Source organism: Crotalus tigris, unplaced genomic scaffold (assembly GCF_016545835.1).
Source record: "Crotalus tigris isolate CLP2741 ecotype Arizona unplaced genomic scaffold, ASM1654583v1 scf7180000017536.10889498, whole genome shotgun sequence".
NCBI classification, from domain to species: Eukaryota; Metazoa; Chordata; class Lepidosauria; order Squamata; family Viperidae; genus Crotalus; species Crotalus tigris.
Window position 1 is genome coordinate 3,676,298 of NW_024096460.1, and position 22,421 is coordinate 3,698,718.

At 38.9% G+C, this 22,421-nt stretch overlaps 1 protein-coding gene across 1 annotated transcript in view; it reads right to left on the reverse strand.

Moving 5' to 3' along the window:
- FGFR2 (fibroblast growth factor receptor 2) overlaps positions 1 to 15,905 on the reverse strand; it is a 163,133-nt gene extending 147,228 nt beyond the window's left edge. Inside the window, exon 1 of the mRNA XM_039334289.1 lies at positions 15,887 to 15,905. The gene's annotated coding sequence lies outside the window, so the exon portion shown is untranslated. The remainder of the gene's footprint in view (positions 1 to 15,886) is intronic.
- Positions 15,906 to 22,421: the final 6,516 nt, after the last annotated feature.

The following is a 22,421-nucleotide window of genomic DNA, read 5'->3' on the forward strand; positions in this document are numbered from 1 at the left end:
TTGTAGTTTGTTTGGAAGTTGTACAATCTAGGAACTCTTTCACTTCTTCCTAAGAAGCCTTTTGAGAAGACATACTTTGTTAGGATTTACTAACCAGCTGAAGGGCAAGGAAATATTTCAAAAATCTCAGGATAGCACCTCTGAATTAATTTTAAAACTCAGGTGTGTCCATAAGATAGGAAGTTAGTGCATTCACCTTACAGAGGTTGTATCACTGAAATAACAAGGAAAGCTATACTGGAATGAAGAGATTTTTTTTTCCATTCCAGGTAATGGGAAATCCATCGCTCCAAAGCCAGTTCGACAATATTATTTGCTTTGCAGTTTTGGGAATCACATGTGATTGATTCATCCCAGTTCTATTCCCAAACCAGGAAATGTTTCTACATGTTATATCTGAACCAGAGAATTATCATTAGATCAGTTCTAGTAGGAACTGCAGCATAACAGACCAAATGGACCTGTGCAGCAATTAGACATCCTTATACAGAATATCGCTGGTTGAGCAATTCATTTCGTTGCCTTCTGTGCCTTGTATCTGTTCAGGTAGCTAAGAGGAAAAAGACAATGAAGATCAACAATTATACAAGATAAGATCAAATGTGCAATTTATGTTTACAAGGACGTTTGGCAGCGTGCAATCCTGTCGCTGAAGAGCTACTGTCCCTGTAGTTCTCTAGGAAATGTCTTTATAATGAATTTAAAGAACTCTTGTTTCTAATGGTGCTACTGTTGTGGTAAAGTTAGCCAGTTCTCATTCTCTGCTTATTAAAGTTTTTGGATTCTTCTCCAGTTATTCTCTTTGTTGATACCCAGACCGAGTACAAAGGCAATTATGGCCTCTGGGATAAATTCCACTGTAATTCAACTATGCTGTCACACACCCTTCATCACTGGGGCACACCCTGTGTTTGCTGGTGAGAACATAGATAACCTCTTCCAATTCTTCAAAGGGATTGCTAAATCAGACAGAACAAACATCTACCAAGCGTGTGGGGGCAGATCTGATGCAGGCAATTTAGATAACCATTAGATGAATGTCCTTGCCTTATAGAGCTCAAGGCTCTGGGAATGAGGAATATGCAATAAAGTATTTTGATAAATGTTGTATTTAATTCATCTTATCTGCTAAGAAGGAGGACCTGTCTGGGTGCTAAATAATATTTTTCCCAGTATCATGTATAGGGGTCTAGGACAGATAAAATCTTCTCCCTAACAATCTAAATTTGGATGCACAGTCCATGATACATGCTATTCCTCAATATAAATGAATTTATTGTGTTGAGAGCCTTAGGGAGCTCAAAAAGCATCTACTACAGTGGTTCTCAACCTGTAGGTCGGGACCCCATTTGGGGTTGAACGACCATTTCACGGGGGTCGCCAAACAATGCAGTCCGCCATTTTTTTCCCCTTTTCCTTAGCTGTGCTACTTCCTTTTATTCTATTGGCTTTTGAAAGCCAATAGAATAGACTCTCTTGAATAGAGTCTAATTCTATTGGCTTTCAAAAGCCAATAGGAATTGTCCAGGCTGTCTCTGCCCTGCTGAGCCCGCCAAAAGTCCCATTCTGCAAACAGTGCTGCACCAGTTGAATAGTCCTCGACTTATGACCGGTTGAGTAATCCTCGACTTACGACCGGTTGGGGTCGCAGCATTAAAAAGGTTGACAACCACTGATCTACTAAGAAAGGAGGCTCAGGAGCCAGAGAATTGGAAGCAGTTACCTTGACATTATCTGTAAACAAATTGATTCTTACAGCTGGAACTACCTAAGCCGCACATATTGCTTGTACTGTATATAGGATACTCTGCTACAGATGCAGAAGTGGGGTTATGCTCTCAGCCTCTCAGTACAACACATAGGCCAAAAAATGAAGATAGAGGCTGCAATAGAATGATCAGAGCCCTCCTCTTTTTACACACAATACCCATAAAAGGGGCAAAGCATTGATCATTTACTATAGCTGCAATCTTGACTGCTTGATACCCTGCAGAACATCCCTTGTATCCTAATTTTATGAACTTTTCTACCATGCAACTATTTTACTGGCTTTTTCAAAGGGCTGAGAAAAATTCAAAATTTGTTATCTTTACTGTACTCTAGAGCATGTTAATGAAACATTTTATATCATTTATATACTTTGCTCAAGGTTTTCATTTACTTTTGGTTTGGTAATGAAGAATGCTTCATAACCTCAGATGAAGGCTGAGAGACAGTAATAAAACTTGGCAGGATTTTTTTTTAAAAAATTCTCATGCAATTGTCTGACTAGAGGAAAATTCTCTCTAAGCTTTTGTTTGGAGATATATATATATATATATATATATATATATATTCGCGTTTAAGAAAACTAAAAACATGAACCCTGGGAATGTTCATGATAGGAAATAAAATGATCACCAGGGTGATAAAAACTATAAAATTTATTAAAAAGCGCCTAGCTTTCGCCGTCACCTGCCGGCATCCTCAGGGCTAGTGCGCCAGGGAGTGAGAGAGTCATTTTTATAGGTGTAGTGAAGTCTGCGCACGACTCCTCGACCTCGTCATCGGGCCTGAATAGAGTGACTGCGCACGGCTGGTCTGTTCCTTTCTATTCATTTCAACCGCACGTTCATCTTCCTCCATCCTTCTTTCCCTCAGTCTTGGGGTGGATGGGTTGGAAGAGGGGGGAGACCTTTGGATATGGCAATCCACCCGCATATGGAAGGAAATGTGTTAGCCATCCCGGAAAGAAAAGAGAGATCCCCCCGTCAGATCAGGAGGACCGATTTAGGGGAGAGGGAACTGCAGGAAGGAGAAAGAACTCAGGAGATCAAGCCGTCTTCCCCCCTGCTTGCGCATCTCGGAGAGCGCCGGAGGATCCGTGCAGCCACCGACGACGCAGGAGGGAGGAGACAAGCCGAGGAAGGACGCTGCAAGGACCGAACGGATCGTGATTTCATCGCTACCCCCCCCGGACCGATCACCCGCAGCAGGAGACATGCCAGACGACTGAGTGTAACGACGATCGGGGAGCCACCGCCCCCCTCTGCCCACGACCGAACGGCTTACCCCCTAGCTCCGGATCGCCGACGAACCACATCTACCTGGGAGGGGCATGTGGGATCACCTGGATGGTATCTACCCCAGGGGGAAGAGAGAAAGCATGGCCCTGCCGCCGCCCTCTCCGGGTTGCCCGAATATGGTGCGGCGCGCGCAAAGCGGCCACATGTAGGGACGATCGAAAAACCGCTGCCCCCCCACATTCGAACGACCTCCCCCCTCCAGCTCCAAACCGCTAATGAATCACAATCACCCCGAAAGGACCGACCCACAAAATCATTTAGATGACACCCATATAAGAAGTAAAAATACCAAAATTCAACAAAAAACTTGCCATAGGAAGAACAACGGAACGAAGGAGGACTGTAAAATAAACATGAAATGTGTATTACCATCTACCCCCGAGGGAAAAGAGTTAAAACATAGAGACTGTTGCAATCATAAAGACATTTGCCCATCCACCCCAAGACTGAGGGAAAGAAGGATGGAGGAAGATGAACGTGCGGTTGAAATGAATAGAAAGGAACAGACCAGCCGTGCGCAGTCACTCTATTCAGGCCCGATGACGAGGTCGAGGAGTCGTGCGCAGACTTCACTACACCTATAAAAATGACTCTCTCACTCCCTGGCGCACTAGCCTGAGGATGCCGGCAGGTGACGGCGAAAGCTAGGCGCTTTTTAATAAATTTTATAGTTTTTATCACCCTGGTGATCATTTTATTTCCTATCATATATATATATTTATATAGTTATATTATATTATTATATATATATATATAGATATATTTTGTTTTCTGAGGTTTTCCCGCGGGTATTTGTATATAGGTCTTTGGTTTGTTTCGGGTTTTCTCACGCGGGAGAAAACCCGAACAACCAAAGACCTATATATATATATATATATATATATATATATACTGATTCTTTTATGTAATTTTTACCACAGAGCATGTGAGACCTTTGCAAATTTAGGGAAATTAAATTGAATGACATTGAAAAAAGTGTTAAACTCCTTCCATTCAGTGCAACAATCTCAATTAATGCTAAGGCTTCTGCAGTTGTTTTTAATTTACCCACACACAAACATGCACACCCATAAAGACACATGCAGCATTAACATAGACTATATGCATCAACAGCTCTTTGCAAATTCCACATATTGTATCTATAATGGATCTCAAATATTGTGTCTTATTTGGCTTTAGGATGGTATATACTATTAGATCATTCAAAAAATAGTAGTAAATTGACTATTTGTCAATTCTTCAATCTAATAATATGTCCTTGTTAGGAGTAAGCAAGGTTTATCAGATTTTATGCTGGTACTATAATTTTTAGGGTGTTGGCATAAATGGCATAAAACAGAGGTCCCCAACTTTTGGGTACCAGAAACCAGTTATGTGGAGAGAGGTTTTTCTGCAGACTGGAGATGGTGTGGTTTTGTGTGCTGCCTGCATCTCATAGATGGACCTTTGCTTGTTTGTGCGTCCCTGTGGCTGGCATGCCGTGGCCTGGTACTGGTTCACGGATCGGGGATTGGGGACTTCTGGCATAAAAGAATAATCTGAGTTACAACAGAGAACATGTTTGCTATGGATTGTTGATACTTTCTTAACTGTGGAAAATAGACAAAGAAAATACTGAGATTTATTAGAAATGAGCATGTCCTGATTGCAAAGTGCTGGTGATCCAATAAGGAAAGTGTTTTCTTTTGTCCCATTGCTCTTTTATACCCAAAACACCAATAATTTGTTGCCTATTTTAATTGGGTTGAAGAAGGAAGGAAGGAAGGAAGGAAGGAAAAAGAAAAAGAAAGAAAGAGAAAAAAGAAAAAAGAAAAAAGAAAGAAAGAAAGAAAGAAAGAAAGAAAGAAAGAAAGAAAGAAAGAAAGAAAGAAAGAAAGAAAGAAAGAGAAGTATTTCGGATTCCTATTGTGGTACAGAGATTTTCACAAGTAAGAATTATATCGATGTTCCAGTATGGGTAAAGATATGGTACATTTTGGGGACAACATTATTTGTAAAGAATAGCTTGATTTTGCTGACTGAATTTACACATCATGGGTAGCTATAATATGGCTTGTATGGTTTGGCTTAATGTGAAACCTCAGTGATTTTGGCTTGCAAACTAAATATAGTATGCGTAAACCCAATAAATGGTGAAAAACATATTTCCTCACATTGACATTCACCATTATTTACCTCACAGATGTTTATTATTCCTAGAATCACTTCATTAATTTTTATATACAAACTTTTAAATAAAGCAAATAATGATGAAATACACTTAATGATTTTGTGTGTACATGCATGTGTAGATGTAAAATTGAAGTAACAAACAGAACTTGAAAGTATAAAACTATTCCATAGCATGTTGTGGAGAATCAATTTGCATTATAAAATGAGGTTTCATTCATCAGTGTTAGGTGCAGCTAGCGTGTTCCTTCTTTCATTCAAGTGCTCAAGGCAATACATATGATTGCCTCCAATTTACCTCACAGTACTCTTAGAGATGTTGGGCTGAAAAAGAGTGATGGAACCAAAATCACCCATTGAGCTTCTATGGTGAAGGGTGACAGATGTTGTGTTTCAAGTGTTTCAAGGCTTGGTCTGAAGGCACCCGATACAGCAGAGGGATGCTAAAAATAAGCACCAGCAATACTTTAGGCTTCTGGCTACAGTTCAGAATATTATTTTTTACCTTTAAAGCCTTATATGCTTGGCTCCTATGTATTTTAAGGACCATTTTCTCTAGTTTGAATTAATCTATCCTATACTCTCATCCTGAGTCAGAACGTTGCTGGTTTTCATTCCCTGTGAAGTGAGGTCAGCTTCCATGGGACAGGCGATTTTTTTGGTAGTGGCTCCCAACCCATGGAACACTCTTCCATCTCTTATTTGAGGTCAGATCAGGAACAACTGCAGTTTCAGTTAAGAAGGGAATAATGATAAGAGTTGCTACAATAGGATTTGACATCTGAGATTGCTTATGTGGGCTGGCACTATAGGGGGGTGCCTGTGTTTTAATTTTCATAGAGGTTTTTATTTGAACTTTATTTTACACTTTCATTCTTACACTTTGATTCTGATGGCATAGAAATGAGAATGGCAACTTAAGAAGATAGGCAAAACAATGGTTTAGGAACGTGTAGGCTTCTAAATTTTGGGGGGCAACAAATCCCTTTAGCCCTTATAATTGGCCATGCTGGTTTATGAGAACTGGAGATCAATATCACTTGCAGTATCACATTTTTCCCACCTGCTAGTTCAGACTGAAATTAGATGGATGCAAGAAATCACATTAAAATAGTCATACAAATTTCCAGAAGCAGGTCCACAACCTTGCAAAACGTCATCTCCCCTACTGCTCATTTGTTGGGGGTCTCATATAATCTTGGCAATACTGTATATAATATTGCCAGCATCTGGATTGCATGGAGGCCTTGCATACCGACTGGTACTTGCAAGTAAATTTTCTTATTCAGAAATCTGTGTTCAGCATGGGAGGTGATGGGCAGAACTCTTTCACAGAGTAAATGAGAAAGATAGAACTTAAACTATTATGATTATTTAAAACATTGAATTATGTTCCCAGTGTGAATACAACATTGATTCAATATGTCCACAATAATGGTGTTTCAGGATGCAAAATGAAGGGCAAGCTTACATATAGGATACTAAATGACTTTAATTGTCTCACATTGTTTAGCCAACTAAATAAGCCACGTCTTGGCTCAAGCGAACTCAAACCCTGCCTCCTACCCCACCCACACACTGAATGCCACAGGGTTGTCTGTTTCACCAGAAGAGATGAAAAGGAAGGAATGCTTATTAGACTATCCCAAGTTTTCAAGTGAGGAAAGACAAACAAAATATGGAAATTAATTGCATGTTTTCTTCAACTTTATTTGCAAGATGTGCCTTGGAAAATTAACTACGGTTGGCATACAAGACCAGTACTCTAATATGCCTTTCAATCAAAAGCGACGACAAGTTGAAAAAAATTTTTTTTCAAAAGGGGGAAATGACACATCTTCATAACCTCTACAATGACACATCTCTACAATTGCACAAATTCTGCTTGCAGTACAAGGTGTGCTTACCTATACATTGCACTATAGCAGAGGAATGCAACTTCCGTTGACTCAAGAGCCACACCAAGTTTGCACAGCATTTTAAAAAAGTGCACTCTAAAGAGCAGCCAGGGTTTTAGAGGGTTCAGCTGTTTTAATGGGTGTCCGAGGTTTTGCACCAAGATTTAAAACATCCATTTTACCCTTAAAAATCTGAAAGTACAAGTCCCATCTTGTTTGTTGTTTTCTTTATTGCCCAGTCAGTTAGAAAGGTAACTACTAAAAAAAAATAATATGCTAGCTGGCTATAACCTTTGCACTTTTTCAAAGGTGGTGGGACTCTTCTTCCTTTTTGACCATTGAAATTTCAGCATGAAAAAATTGTTGTCCACCGCAGACAATATAATCAGTTATTTAATATCTTAATGGTTACAGTGGGGGACATAAATTCATGGAGGTAACTGTCAACCAATGATTGATAATCTTAACACTTTTGGTGAGGAAAAAAAATGCAAACCAACCCAAATACAAACCAATCCAAATAAAAGAACATCACTGATTGGTATGCAAAACTCATCGCTGGACAAAAACATTTTGTTGGGCAAAAATGGAAAAAGAGTCAGATGGATGGTGTTCTAAACTTTCTGGGTTCTGAAGTAACATAGGACTGGGCATAATTAGCAGACAGGTGGAAGACTGCTATGAAAGTCTAATTCTGTAGGCCGGTCTGAAAAAATCAAAAAGCACCTTGCAAAATGCACTAGTTAGCCATTTCCATAGTGTTGTCAGGAAAATTACAGTGCAGGATTCTTCTAATCAGGAATTGAGCTTGTCTTGAGGACAGCCTTTCCTTTCCTTTCCTTTCTCCTCTCCTCTCCTCTCCTCTCTCTAGTTGGAACAGTGGTCCTTTCTTATCTTTCATCAGGTGAAGAAAGAATGGAGAGAGTATGAGGCTGCAATTTATTCAAATCTATTATCTAATTGCAAGAATTTGATAGCAAGAAATGAATCTGTCTCCAAACTACAGCAGTGACTCCTTTATACAGCATTCTGGAACCATCACTCTCTTCTAACCAAGATAACTTTTAGCTACATTGCTGGGAAATTTAGAGAAAAGCTAAATCTTAAGTATTTAATTAATTGGATAATTTATGGATTTCTTTTTCATGAAGGTCTTTTTAATCACATAACATGGTCAGGAAAAAAAGGCTGCTAAACTAATTAGTTTTATTGCTAACTAATCTCCAAATTACAGCTCTTCCCAATTGCTTTTTTCCCCTTATGACCTAGTCTCAAATGTTGGTCAGCTTCACTGAACAGTTTTGTACAGAAATATTACATAAGATCAACATGGAGCATTAAAAATTACAGAGGGGAAATCAGCAGTGTAAGTAACTTTTTTCTGAGTCCTGTCAGTCAGGAATGAGCAGAATTAGCTCAGACAGTTCTGCCAATCCTCATTCCATCAAAACAACACCTATTATCTCAATGCTTGTATCCAAAAGATTCCAATGAACTGAACAGCTGCCATTTCAAAACTGGCTAGATTCTATATAATCATTTTCCATAAGTTTTTCCAGAGATTGATTCCCATCAGTTTAGGCAGATTGAACAGTACGTTCATAGACTCCTTGTTTCATCTTGGATTGATAACCAGAAATGCAGACACTTGGTCAGGTCTATAGAAGGCTGAGAAAATAATTATAGGCAACCTTGACTCTCTGCTGATCCATCAATGCATAACCTGGAAGACACTTTTGTGTTAAATGGCACAAGTTTCAGAAATATATCCTAAATCAGAATGTTGTTCCAAAAGTAAGTCATGAATTAAGTCAAATTGCTCTTCCATTGATCTGTTGCAAGAAGGAAATATATCTCATGACAAATCAGGATAGCAATCTGGGTGAAACTTACCAGTGAAAGGTTTGACCACTGCAATCTTACAGCTGCATTCCAAATTCAGGCTCATGAGCCCACATTATATTTAGCTACACCTTGATTCAGCCAAGTGCCTCAATTGCTAAATCTTCAATAGCTGGCTTCATACAACATACTAATCCAAAGCAGTAACCAAAGCAGCTGACTATATTATTCTCTCTATTCAAAATATGCCAGAGTTCTGCAATCTTTTCTTTAGGCTGAACTTTATGTTTAGGCTGAACTGAAATTATAGTGCCTCCAGATCCCACCACGGAAATTCAGATAGTATATTTCATAAACAAACACTAGCAAATGATAACATAAAGTTGAAATCCAAATCCATTCTAAACAGTAGGCTCTCCTTTAAAAGACTTATAAAACCCACATCCTGCTTGCTTTTGGAGTGAAGCCAATCCTACAGTGGAATTAAACTATGCCATATTTTCTACAAGTAAAATAAATAATTTCTCAGGGATTCTTCTTTATAAGAAAGCCAAAAAGATCTACTCATCAGCACATTTTAACACAGAGAGAAAGACATATACACAGTTCTTTTTTTACTCTAATAAAGGTTATTCTAACACTTCTAACCAACTTGTGGAAAGCCTTCACTTCATTTTCACTTGTTAAAATGTCCCTCTATAATATAAATAGAGGTATGTTTATGGCGATAAAGCCGAGCTGTAAGTCAGTTTGCATGCTTGAACAGTACATAAACTTTACTTAAAGTGTTATTCTACAGATTCTAATTCTTTAACATTTTGGAGTATGCATAATGCATTGAAAACCAAACATAGGACCACCCTCGTCCAGATGTATACTAACTGGTTGCTGATGGGCTTGTGAAAAATTGTCTGTACATTTTTAATTTAAGAAAATAAGTTAATTTTAGTTCTCAAAATAACTTTTAAAAACAGTAAGGTGGTCTGACCACTTAACTAGCTGCCCTGACATAAAAATATCATGCATAATTGGAAAAATTGACAGACAAATCCTTTACCTTCTGCAACAGTGCAAGCAATCCCATCAGAGAAAAAAAACTATATTGCTAATTGTTTGGAGATACAAGCCTGCACAAAATTATTTTGTTCTATTGTAGGTTCAGAATAGAATTATGTTCCCGCTAGCACTTAGAATGGTAAGATCTTCTTGATGTGTAACATCAATGACTTTGCAGTACAATCCCCAGAGGCTACTTAAAGTTTTGTGATATTAACGCTTCTTTACAGATTGAAAGACAGAACATAGAAATAGGCACATCTTAAACACTCCAGCAGATAAACAAGGCCTACTCTTGCCATGTAATTTTTTTCCAAAGGGTTTATGCAACATCTAAAGTCCAAAATCATTTTACTCTCTATCTTCTCTGTGCTTTCAGAGTCCTCCAGGAGAAGAAAAAGATCTCCCTCCTCACCCCTGCTTTCATCAGCTTTTCCCATTCACAGCATTCCACAATTATTTTAAATAAAAATACCTACTATTTAGTTCTTCAGGCAGCGTATCACCTATAGTTTTATGTGGCATTAAAAAAATGCAACCAGCAATTTTTTTTTTGTCTTATGTTATATAGGCTTTCTAACTGATTAACTTCTCCTGTTCCTCAGCTAATTTATAAAACTTCTGGAATATTCCAGAAGCGAATGATAGTTGGCTGTCCTTTGAAGAATCTGTATCATTTAACAAGACTCTAATGGACTTAGTATTTTATTAAATTACATCAATAATGAGAATTAACTGTTGTATTAAGAGTAAACAACTTTAAGACCCCCAACAAACAAACAGGAGAGAAAGAATGTAGAAGTTGTACCCTATAAATGATACCAAAAATGCAAAAGGTTATGTATTTTTAAAAAGCCATTACCTTTAGGGTAAAATATTCATGTAAGATTCTCACAGAGTCCAATTAAATTTGAAATTTATAGCTTTATAGATTCTCAGGCAGCATTGTCATTGATAAACTTATAAAGTATAGCATATGCTAGTATTTCTTAGAAAATCTCTTTGATCACGAATAGAGTCACAACCATAGGAAATAGTTTTTCCAAACTTTATATCAGCTGTGGGTATGAAAATATTAACTAAAGCTGTCAAAAATTGTAAACTTCCCTTAGTTAACTATGGCTTCTAGAAATGGACTTCATGCTTTTCTGAATCTAGCAGTGCTGGCTTTTTGGAATATAAGTGCAATGTCACAGAATTTATAAGAGCACAAAAAATCTATAGACAGTGGACATGTTTCTTGCTGTAGAGTGCATAAGATGCAATATTTGGCTTCCCAACATTAATTCCCTTGACAAGTAACCACAAGCAAGACTCTTACTGATACTTCTCAACTGCTTAGCTTCCATTTTTTAGGCTGTCTCATCTGCCCAACTGTAAGATCAGCTTTGGTTACAAACCAAAGTTCAATATGTAACACTGATATCTCAAACAAATGTTTTCTTCACCAGACTATCCATCTCTGGAAATAATTTTTTTAACAGTATTTATTACTGTTGTTATTTTTTGCTTTATAATTTTAATGTGTACTAGTTATAATGTTTGTAAACCGCCCAGAGTCATCTCTAGACAGGATTCTTTAGTGGTTCCCCAGATGTGGATCATACATATGTGCCATGGGATATTTATTTGTAAATAATATTATCATGGTGTTTATCAAATGCTTAAATATATGACATTTCCCCAGTAAGAAAATACGATCACAATAAAATAAATCCTTCTGCCTTTTAGGGCCACAAATTCCACTTTAAAATAAAGAAACAATCAATGCCCAGGTAGTCCTTGAAGAAACAATGCATGACACGTTTTCACCAAATGTTGCCTCAGTCATCAGATTGAAGCCTGTAGGTTTTGCTCAGGTGTGAAAGTTTTGTCAACAATCAGCCAAAATGCTATTTCCACACAAAAAATGCTAAAAGTCAGAAGACTGGAGCTGACAGGCTGGTAGAGATAATCCTTGATTTACAACTGTTCATTTAATGAGTGTTCAAAATTATAACATCACTGAAAAAAGTGACTTTTGACCATTTTTCACACTTATGACCATTGCAGCATCCCCATGGTCACATGGTCAAAATTCAGATGCTTGGCATTTATCACAGTTGCAATGTCCCCAGGTCATGTGATCACTTTTGTGACCATCTTACAAGCAGAGTCAATAGGAAAAACCAGATTCACTTCACAACCGTGTTGGTAACTTACCAACTCCAGTGATCCACTTAACACCCATGGCAGGAAAAGTCATAAAATGGGGCAAAACTCATTTAACAAATGTTTAACTTAGCCACAGAAATTTTGGGCTCAGTTGTGGTCATAAATTGAGGACTGCCTGTATATGAGGGAACAGGGATGATTAAAAAAACCCACAATATTTTATAAAAGTTAAGCTGGATATCATCTTCATGTCCCAATGAAAAATGGTGGCAGCTACTTCATTGCAACAAAAGGGTAGGAGTAAGAAATTCAATACTTAAATATTGGATCTTATGTAAACAGAAAACTGGATTCTTGGACTAGTAGATCTTCCCTGTAATTGAAAGTGGATCTTTGTTGTAATTCAGTTTCCTTGGTACCTGCAATAAAATTAGTTTTCTGTCCAGGTCTTATCCCTAAGTGTTCTGCTAATCTCATATCTATGTTCCTAAAGAGACATTGATTGTTATGCCCAGGAAGTAGCTCCTAATATAGACAGAAGTTCTCATTCCCCTGTCAACAGCAGCAGCAGCAGAAGTAGCAAATTACTCTCTTCTGCTGGCATCATTTCATAAGGCAGAGGAGGGAGGAGTTTCCCAAGAAACAATTTTTCTCCAATTTCAAGGGATGATGAGAGATAGGAAGAAAACGCACGCCCCATAGATTAAAAATGAAAGCCCTTCCATGGAAGGCAGCCTACAGCAAGAGCCTATACTTTAAAAGCAGAAATCAAAACATTGTACATTGTTAATGGTTACATTCAGCTTAGTGAGTCCTAAGTTGTGAGCATTTTAAAAATATTCCTGTAAACAAGCAACCTTTGTTTCCCTGAACCCTTTGAACAGATGATTTCAAAGCTTTCAGGTCAAAGATGGACAATCTCAAGTCCATGGATCACAGATGGCCTGCCCTCCCCGTTCAACACTGACGATCTCAAGTAAGGGACTTTTCTTTCCTTGAATGATATCATGTACCGTAAATGCCGGCGTATAAGACGACTTCCGCCAGCGCTGAAATCGGCGCCAAAGATGGGGGTCGTCTTATACGCCGGAAATACTGGTAGTTTCCGGCGTATAAGACAACGTTCTAGGAATGCGGCCCGGTTATAAAGACGGGGTCGTCTTATACGCCAGGTCGCCTAATACGCCGGCATATACGGTATGTATGGATGGATGTTTGTATGTATGTATGCATGTATGGCGAATGGCCTAAAGTCACAAAGTTGAGGTGGCTGACTATATAATTCAATACATAATCAGATAAGTCCCTTCCATGTTTGTTTGCTTATTCCATTGCCCTTGGGGAAATTGATCTATGAGACCTTTTCTGAACACTGACTGTTTGCTTCCTTCTTGCCCATACACAAAAAATCACTCCAGATCTGATGGTCCCCTCAGTAATTTATCTGAAATTGTATTGGACCGCATGTTCATGAAAATAAGATGGGCATTTCCTGAGGGGGAACAATGCACTGAAGAAGTACAGCATGAAGATAGGTTTTCCTATTATTAATTATAACTACACATAGTCCTTGACTTATGACCGCAATTCAGCCCAAAATTTGTGTCGCTAAGAAATTTGTTAAGTGAGTTTTGTCCCATTTTATGAAATTTCTTGCCACATTTGTTAAGTGAATCACTGCAGTTGTTAAGTTAGTAATGTGGTTGTTAAGTGAATTTGGCTTCGCCATCAATTTTGCTTGTCAGAAGATAGCAAAAAGGTGGTCACATGACTTTGGTACACAATAATGTTCATAAATATGAACAGTTGCCAAGCATCCGAATTTTGATCACATGATCATGGGGAGGCTATAAAGGTTGAGCTGTGAAACATGGTCGTAAGTCACTTTATTCAGTGCCGTTGTTACTTCAAATGGTCACTAAATGAACTGTTGTAGGGCTACCTGGGTGTATTTCTTCCATTTATAACCCACTCTTCAATTCCTATTAATAAAATATTTCAAATAAATAAATAAAAGTATGCAAGCAGAAATTTAGCACAACTGCTTTACAAAGTACCTTTCTATGTTCAGGTTGCGACTAGATGGGCAGAGCACACAACAGCAGTTCTGCCCCAGCTGCATTAACTATTTGTGCATTTACATTTTCAGTTTAAAGAACTGGCTTAACTCTACAGTCCTGAACATATCTGAGGCTAACATCTGAGAGATGGGCGGTACCTACATTTGATAAATAAATAAAATAAATAAAAGCATGTTAGAGCATTACATAAACTTGCTTAGGAGGATAAAAATGTGTGTGTGTGGTGTTGAAAGAATCTTGGTACCATTGGTGTCTGTGGTCAGGATTCTGCAGATGAAAAGCTTGTCTTTCTCCAGGCAGTTATGTGGATTTTATATCAAATTGCAACTAGGAGAGTCTCTGAAAAAGAATATGGCAGGCAGGTAGATACAAAAGCAGGTATTCCTTCAAGGGCTAATCTTAGGTCTGCTAATGCACAAGGTTTTAAAGATAAACATTAAGCAAAGCTATTTAAATTCTTTTCAGAAAGGGCTAGCAAAGACATCCTGGTGCCTTTACCAGGACATCAAGTTTGATTTAATTTTAAAAATGCTTTCTAATCCCTCTCATTGCATGATCAGCCCTAGATTAAACCACAATATGAATTATATAGATTACATTTACACTGCTTCAGATTTATTATAGTAGTCAACTTGAATATGTTGCAGATCTCAGATAAAGATACTTCTTCTGCTAACCAAAAATGCTAACAATTAAACTAGACCTAACAAATGTTTAAAACATACAATGTAGTTGCACTCCTGTGTAGTATAAACAACATAAAACTCAGATAAAGAGTTCTGTGAAAAACTGTATACCAGAAAATGCATGGTCATAAAAATATGCATGGATGCTTATTTATCTTACCCAAATTTAGTGGTACCATAGTTAATGCTGAAATATCTGATTCAATAGCAAAGAGTAGAACTGAAAAATAAATGTGCTCACACATACAAATACAAACATGTATTTGTATATGCAATCAGATATATTTTCTTGTTGTTGTATACATATTGAAGATTTTTTTCCCCTTAAATATTATAAATAACATGACTTTGCTTTTAACTGGGAAAGAGGGAATGTTCGCCACTATTGGTGTCTTGTTTCACTTTATAGACCTTTTCATCTAGATCTGATGATACCATCACTGTTTGTTCCCCCCCACACACACACACAGACACATTTTACAGAAGAGACATTTTTAAACCAAGCACAAAGCAAGCTAGGATGAAAATTAGGCGATGCTTTGTTCATAGTCTCACATCTAAAGTGTTCTGTCAGCTACAGACAATTTTTCCTCTGTATCTTACCCAAGCAACAGCTTACTAAGAAATTCACATGATCCTTGCACTTCCCACATCCTTGTGAATAAAACTAAGCACAAAACAAAATGTAGCAGTGTTTTGCCTTGAAAACAACCAAATCCAAACAGAAAGGCACCAGCCAGTCCAACCTTTGCCAATAGCCGTGTTGTTCCTAATAATCATGTGAGTCCTTTTTCCACTCCATCCATTCAAAGAACAGAGAGAGAATTCATTGATTAAAATACCCTACCAGTATTCCCATATATCCAGCAGTAAAAAAGAAAAAAAGAAAAGCCCATATAAGTACAATTTGAAAAAGAACGAAGCTTCAATAATACCTGGCCTATATTCATTCAGTTCATGCAGAGACTTCAGGAACATGAGAGTTTGCTAGAGTAGGCAAAGCAGTGATTGCATAGGTGTGTCTTACTACATTCTGCAAGTTGCAGCTTGACATCGTTCCCCTTTTGTGTGGGTGGCATTCATACAAAGAGGCACAGACTTGTAACTCAGAAAATGGTATCACAATGCAAAGTTAACTCACTGCATGCCTTGAAGGTACAAAGAGCCCAAACATGTTATACACGAGAAGGAGGCTTCTCTTTTCTGCAATCACTGAACAACTGTTACTCATTTTATTTTTAGGGATCCAAGTTTTTTCCTCAAAAGGAATCCTTTCAATGGTGGAAGTATATGACAAAGTAATCAGCATGTTGGGGCTCAGTCACCTTTTATTCCAATGTCTGGACTGTTATGTGGTCACATGGATCTAATGATTTAACTCAATGGTTCCCAGCTGGAATAGTGACCCAATATCCATTTTTCTATCTCAAATAATGCCATTACCTACACAAAACCCAGTCTTTGTTGTTTTATACAAAGATAGCAGCAGCAGCAGTTGAAAACTGGATCCTTGACTCAAAACAATTACAAATTACTTTGCAATTACTCCCAGGACATGCACAAATTATCTCCTTGGGTAATTATACATGCTATGAATTGTGGCTTTAACTGACAATGGACTCAGTGTCTTACCATCATCACTTGTGATAACTATAACATTATGTCTATGAGGAAGAGGAAGGAGAGGAAAAGGTTACATACTATGCTGATCCCAACCTGTATATGATTTTCATTAAGAATTTTTAAAGTAATCAATAATAGCAACTCCCTCTCCCATTTGTGCAATACAGAAATATTTTTTTGTTCTTTTTTCTTCTTTGATGGCTCAAGAGTGAAGGAAACTAATCAAACAATACAATCTATAGAAACTCCATCTCTTTGTTCAGATATCATATACAATATGTGACTGATATTATTACCTAATAAAATATATGCATGAAAAGCCCACAACCTTGGATCTTGGGCCAGCTAACATAATGATGAAGTTATCCTGTCTGAAACTCTCAAGTTTTCATGGCTTAGGTGGCAATCATAAATCTGTCTTAAATCACATCTAATCTCACATATATTAATTTTATTACTTTTTTATAAAGACACACATTCATTTAATTATTTAAACTAACACTTATTGATCTTTCCTGGATTAGGAGATGGAAAATATCATTGAGTGAGCAAGTCAGGGGAAAAAAAATCTTTGCTTTATCTTGCTCTTGTAAAACTTTCAGTGGAAGGATACTTGCTGAGATGGTCTAGTCCAGGAGTGTCAAACTCAATTTCATTGAGGGCTGCATCAGCATTGCAGTTGCCCTTGGGGGGGCAAGTGGGTGTGGCCAGGGTGGGTGTAGCCTAATGGGTGGATGTGGATGGAGTGGGTGTGGCCTACTGGGTGGGCATGGCCAGCTCTACACTGTTCGCATCAAGGGTGTCTATTGGAGCCTGGGCAGGAGTGAGACAGATCTGAGGGTCACTGGTAGAAGGGGTGGGACCAGGGCAAGTGCCAAGGCATGGTTCACTGGAGGAGCCTCACTGTTCCTCTCAGGCCATGCGGGGGAGCTGGATGGTGGTGTGGGCTGCCAAAGCCCTGGGCAGCAGAGGCCAGCCTGGCCCTCGAACACCTGCAGCACCAAGCCCAGCCCCACTTCCCCAAGGGGGCGCCTAGCTGCACTTACCTCCTCCTCAAGGCTGCTGCTGTTATGCTTGCTCTCCTTAGCCAGGTTGCTCATGATGGGTACGAGGGCAAAGTCAGAGGGAGGCCCATTCCCTCTCCATGGGAATAGACCTGGCTTGTATCCAAAGCTTCCTTAGCAATAGGATGAGAGACCCCCAAGATAGGCCAGGAGGAGGGGGCAAGGAGATGGTGAAAGGGCAGCAGGGCAGGACTAAGGCAGGAGTTCCCTCAGACCCTCCCTCTCCTTCTTTCCTTCTTTCCTTCCTTCCTTTCTAAGTACAGAGTGGTGGGAAAATATTTGAGATGAGGGGGGGAGAAAAACAGGCAAGAAATGTAGCTGGGGAGGTGCCACCCTTCGTGAGGAATGAAGAAATGCACCATCACCTGGAAGTAGCCAGCACATGGCCCTCACCTACTTCACATATCTGGCTTAGTGGGCTCTGGGAGAGGAGCATGAGAATCAACATTACCTGTGCAATGCCGCCCAGCCCCCAGCCTGCCCAGTCTCGGCATGCAGAAGGGCATTCTCCTCACAGTGCCGAGAGGTTGAGCCGGGCGGTGCAAAGCTCGTCAGCTTTGCACCTTGCTCCCTGTTGAAACTGGGCAGGCTGGGACTAGGCATATATCAGTTCTTGGCGCTGTGAGGAGAGCATCCCGCTGCTTGTCGAAACTGGGCAGGCTGGGGGCTGGGCGGCATCACGCTTCTTTTTGGAGTCGTGCCACCCAGCTCAACCTCTTGGTGCTATGAAGAGAGCGCCCTGCTGCCTGCCAAAACCCCTCCTCCAGAGCCCATCAAGCCAGATAGGTGAAGTAGACCAGGGCCATTTGCTGGCCACTTCCAGGCGATGGTGCATTTCTTCATTCCTCACAAAGGATAACACTTCCCCAACATGCACCCAGGGGGTGGGGCCGATTTGGCAGAGGCTGGTTTCTCGCTGCTTCCAGACAGCCTTGTGGAGCTAAGACTGAACACTTTTCAGCATAGATGGCCACCACAAAATTGTACGTTGGCTCCCAGCCAGTCTGGGCCAAGGCCAAGGCAGCAGGGGCCGTTCCCTCACTGTTTCCAGGATGGCTTCGTGGGCCACATGAAATCACTTCGCGGGCCGCATCCAGCCCCCGGGCCTTGTGTTTGACATGTCTAGTCTAGTCTTCGCTTCAGTTATGTTCAACATAGGGTGATAATTCATCTAGCCTTTTGTTCCAAAATTTTGTCAGACAATTATAAACATGAAGGGTCCTTGTTGCTCTCTGAGCTTGCTTATTTTCTTGCAGACATTTCCTTACACAAACTAGGTAACATCATTAGTGCTAGCTGATGGTGTTGCCTACATTTGGGTAATGAAATGTCTGCAAGAAAACAATCAAGCTCAGAGACCATCAAGGACCCCTCATTTCAACCCTGAGCTACAAATTATTGCTAATTATGACCATTCTGGTAAAACCAATCCTATTGTGTGTTCCTTTTATCTCTCCAGCAATTTGTTTGAGGGCAATCTGTGGTTGAAAACCAAATATGTTCCATCTTTGAAAAGCTGAGAATGATAAGCTGAAGCCCCCATGAGAGGCAATCTGTCCTCTTGCCTGTAATTTTGTAATGCAACTAGCCTTCCAGAGAACAATAAAAATATCTTAAAACCTCTCCCGTTGGAGAGTCACAAAATTGCTAGTCATAAAAAAGAAATATCAGGAAAAATGTTATTCCTCTCATATCTGTCAAAGTGCTTGCAGCAAAAAGCATATGAGATGTTAAAGCTAATATTCTCATCTTATTTGCTTTCCTCCTCTTTAAACTGGTATTATTTCCAGTTTAGGTCTGATCTGGGAGGCAAAAAAGAAAAAAATGCTGCCAGAAAACTAAATAAAAACAGCATTCCATTAAATCCCCACATTTGCATCACGCAGGATTTTTTAAATATTTTTTTAAGGAGGTCTTCACATGCACTGAGCCTTAGTTAACAAGGAAAAGAAGAGATGGAATTTTCACAAGCCACATCGTTTCTCCTTAACTCCTACTGATGGGAGGTTAAGTGGCTACCCCCATCTAAGAGAAATGGCCAAGAAAAAGAGCCACCAACTGCCACCACTGCTGCTACCTCCTTTTCTCAAAATGTGATTTATAGAACAAGTTCTTGGCGTATCTGCCACAGGCTGTCACAACATGTGTCACAACTCCAAGGCTGAAATATGATCCAATTGCCTTCCAAAATGCATTGTGGTTTTCAACAAATTATTTTAGCAAAAATTGCAGACAGTTCCTTTTTTCATGGGGGTCTTTATTCTTCCTTCCTGCAGCCACATGAAAAGAATGCTAATCAGATGTCCTTCTCTAATAGCAACTTGGAATGTCTTTATTATTCTTGGTTTGTTCATGCATGCATTGTATGTACATAGACAGAGGGAGGGAGGGAAGGAGGGAGGGAGGGAGGGAGGGAGGGAGGAAGGAAGGAAGGAAGGAAGGAAGGAAGGAAGGAAGGAAGGAAGGAAGGAAGGAAGGAAGGAAGGAAGGAAGGAAGGAAGGATGGATTTCAGTGTAGCAGGAACAGCTTTACTAAATAACTGTTCTTGATTTCCGTCTCTCTTCATTCACACTCTCTGTTACCCACAGGACTAAAACAAGCACAGGTAATACACTAAAGGATAATGGTGCCTCATTATTCAACCAATAATACTGAGAAATTCATTTGAAAAATTGATAGAATGCAATTGGGAGGTCCAATTCCAATATTACACGCAATATTTTACAGAGATCCTTAGAGAAAAGAGACACCTTCGATAACATGCCAGACTCAGAACAAGTCAGGTCTATGTCTATGAGTTGAACAATAAATGTATAAATATCCTTCCCACAGTTCATAAGTTAAAATGTTCATCCTATCAGTTCCTATACACCAAAGGCAAAGACTTGAACCATTTTTCATTTGTGGCATTATGTCTATTTTCAGGCCTTCTTCAGGCCTTGTAATCAGCACTTCTTATTTATATCTAGTACAGTTAAACATTTTGAAAGCAAAAACAAAAAAACAAAAACCTTGCAAATCCTATTTTGATGTCTTGAAGGAAGCAACTTGCTTGGGGCTCTTGGGGCCAGGTTAGGCCTATGGTGAAAGATTACACATTCCCCAGCTTTATTTCTGTATCATCTCATTTTCTGTTATAAATATTGTTGCAGGGATTGTGTTTTGTTTTTTTTCACCTTTGAAAATAGTACTGCTTGGTTAACTTCATTAACAGAAGAGTTAATGCAGAGTTTCCACTACTGTATTAACTAATTTGGTCTTTCAATCTTCCAATTTTCTTTCCTCTCCTTAAATTCTCTATGTATTACTTCAACCTTGTTTCTCTTTCCATTCTTTCAGCATTATTATGATGTGACAACTCATTATTCATCTTTGTCTTACTTAATTGGTGATTAATTTTGGAGAGTTTCCAGGACTATTTTCAGGTTTGAGGAACTCTTTGCAAAATGAACTCTAGTAGAGTCCTTGATCTCTTGGGACAGGTTTAGAGATGCTTCACCTCTACAGATAATAACTTTCCAAGCAGGCTACAAGAAATTTCATATAACTGAATCTCACCAAATTTTAATGATCCATGATGTACTGACATAGCAGTAAATTTGGGACATTAAAATGGCAGTTACAACTAGCCACTCAGAACTTCTTGGAATACTAGGCTAACAATGACAACAAACTTTTATTAAATCCTTTAGGCCAAAAACATTATACAGAAACACATACACCTAAAATTATAGATATAGATGCAACAACAGTATAGCTGATGGACACTAGGCTAGGCATTGGCAGTGGGATTCTGGGATCTTGACTGCTGCGCAAAGGTGCCAAATGTACAGTTTTACTAATTTTATTGTTAGTGTTCAATAAAATTGAACACTAACAATAAAGTTACAATAGATTTTTGTCAGGCTATACTATTATTTATGCTTGTTTGTATTACTGACTGCTTAGCTTATTAATTGTCCAATTCACTTTCTCTAAATTATTTAGTTTGCAGACCTTTAGCTAAGATCGTTTGGATTTTCCTATTAAAAAATGCTCAATTGCGGACATCATAAGTAAGAAGTACATCACTGTTCTGATCAATGTCAATGGTATATAGTTTGCTGAACTGTCTGTCTGTCTGTCTGTCTGCCTGTTTATGGCCACCCATTTTGTAAAATATCACTCTGGATGGCTCACAAGAATGATAAAATCAAAAACATCAAAACCAGGATCCTGATTCAAGATCTACCTTAAGAGTCTTCATGGCTATTTTAAGAGGCTTCTCACTTGTACATCCTATTAGATCAGCTCACTTTTTTAATTACAAATGTTTGTTTGTTTTTAATACAGAGTGAAAGAAGACTTCTTCTACATTTTCATAGGAAGTGAGGTGTCATTAGAAGAGTTTCCCTAATTTCACTATTTCTATTTCTACTCCTCCCAATATTTTTGAGGTTCTTCACTGCCCAGAGATTTTCCCAGAATATAGGAGCTGATTTAGCCTGTAATACTTAACATTCATTTCCATAGGATAAGTAATCCCACTGATTCTGTGAGGCCAAATCCTGTTTCCTGCTTTGAAGAACATACAAAGGCAGAGAATGCTCTGAATTATAGATACATTATGATTGCCTTTCCCTATCTTCCAGATAAGTAGTTGTGTGGCACCCATTCAAGAGTCTCATTTCTGATCATTAGAGCACAGAGATAGATGAATATGTATTGGGCCCGTGTACCATAGTACCAGAATTAGAAGGATAAGCAGAACTAGGTTCTTAGCGAAATTCCTTTCTACGAAAC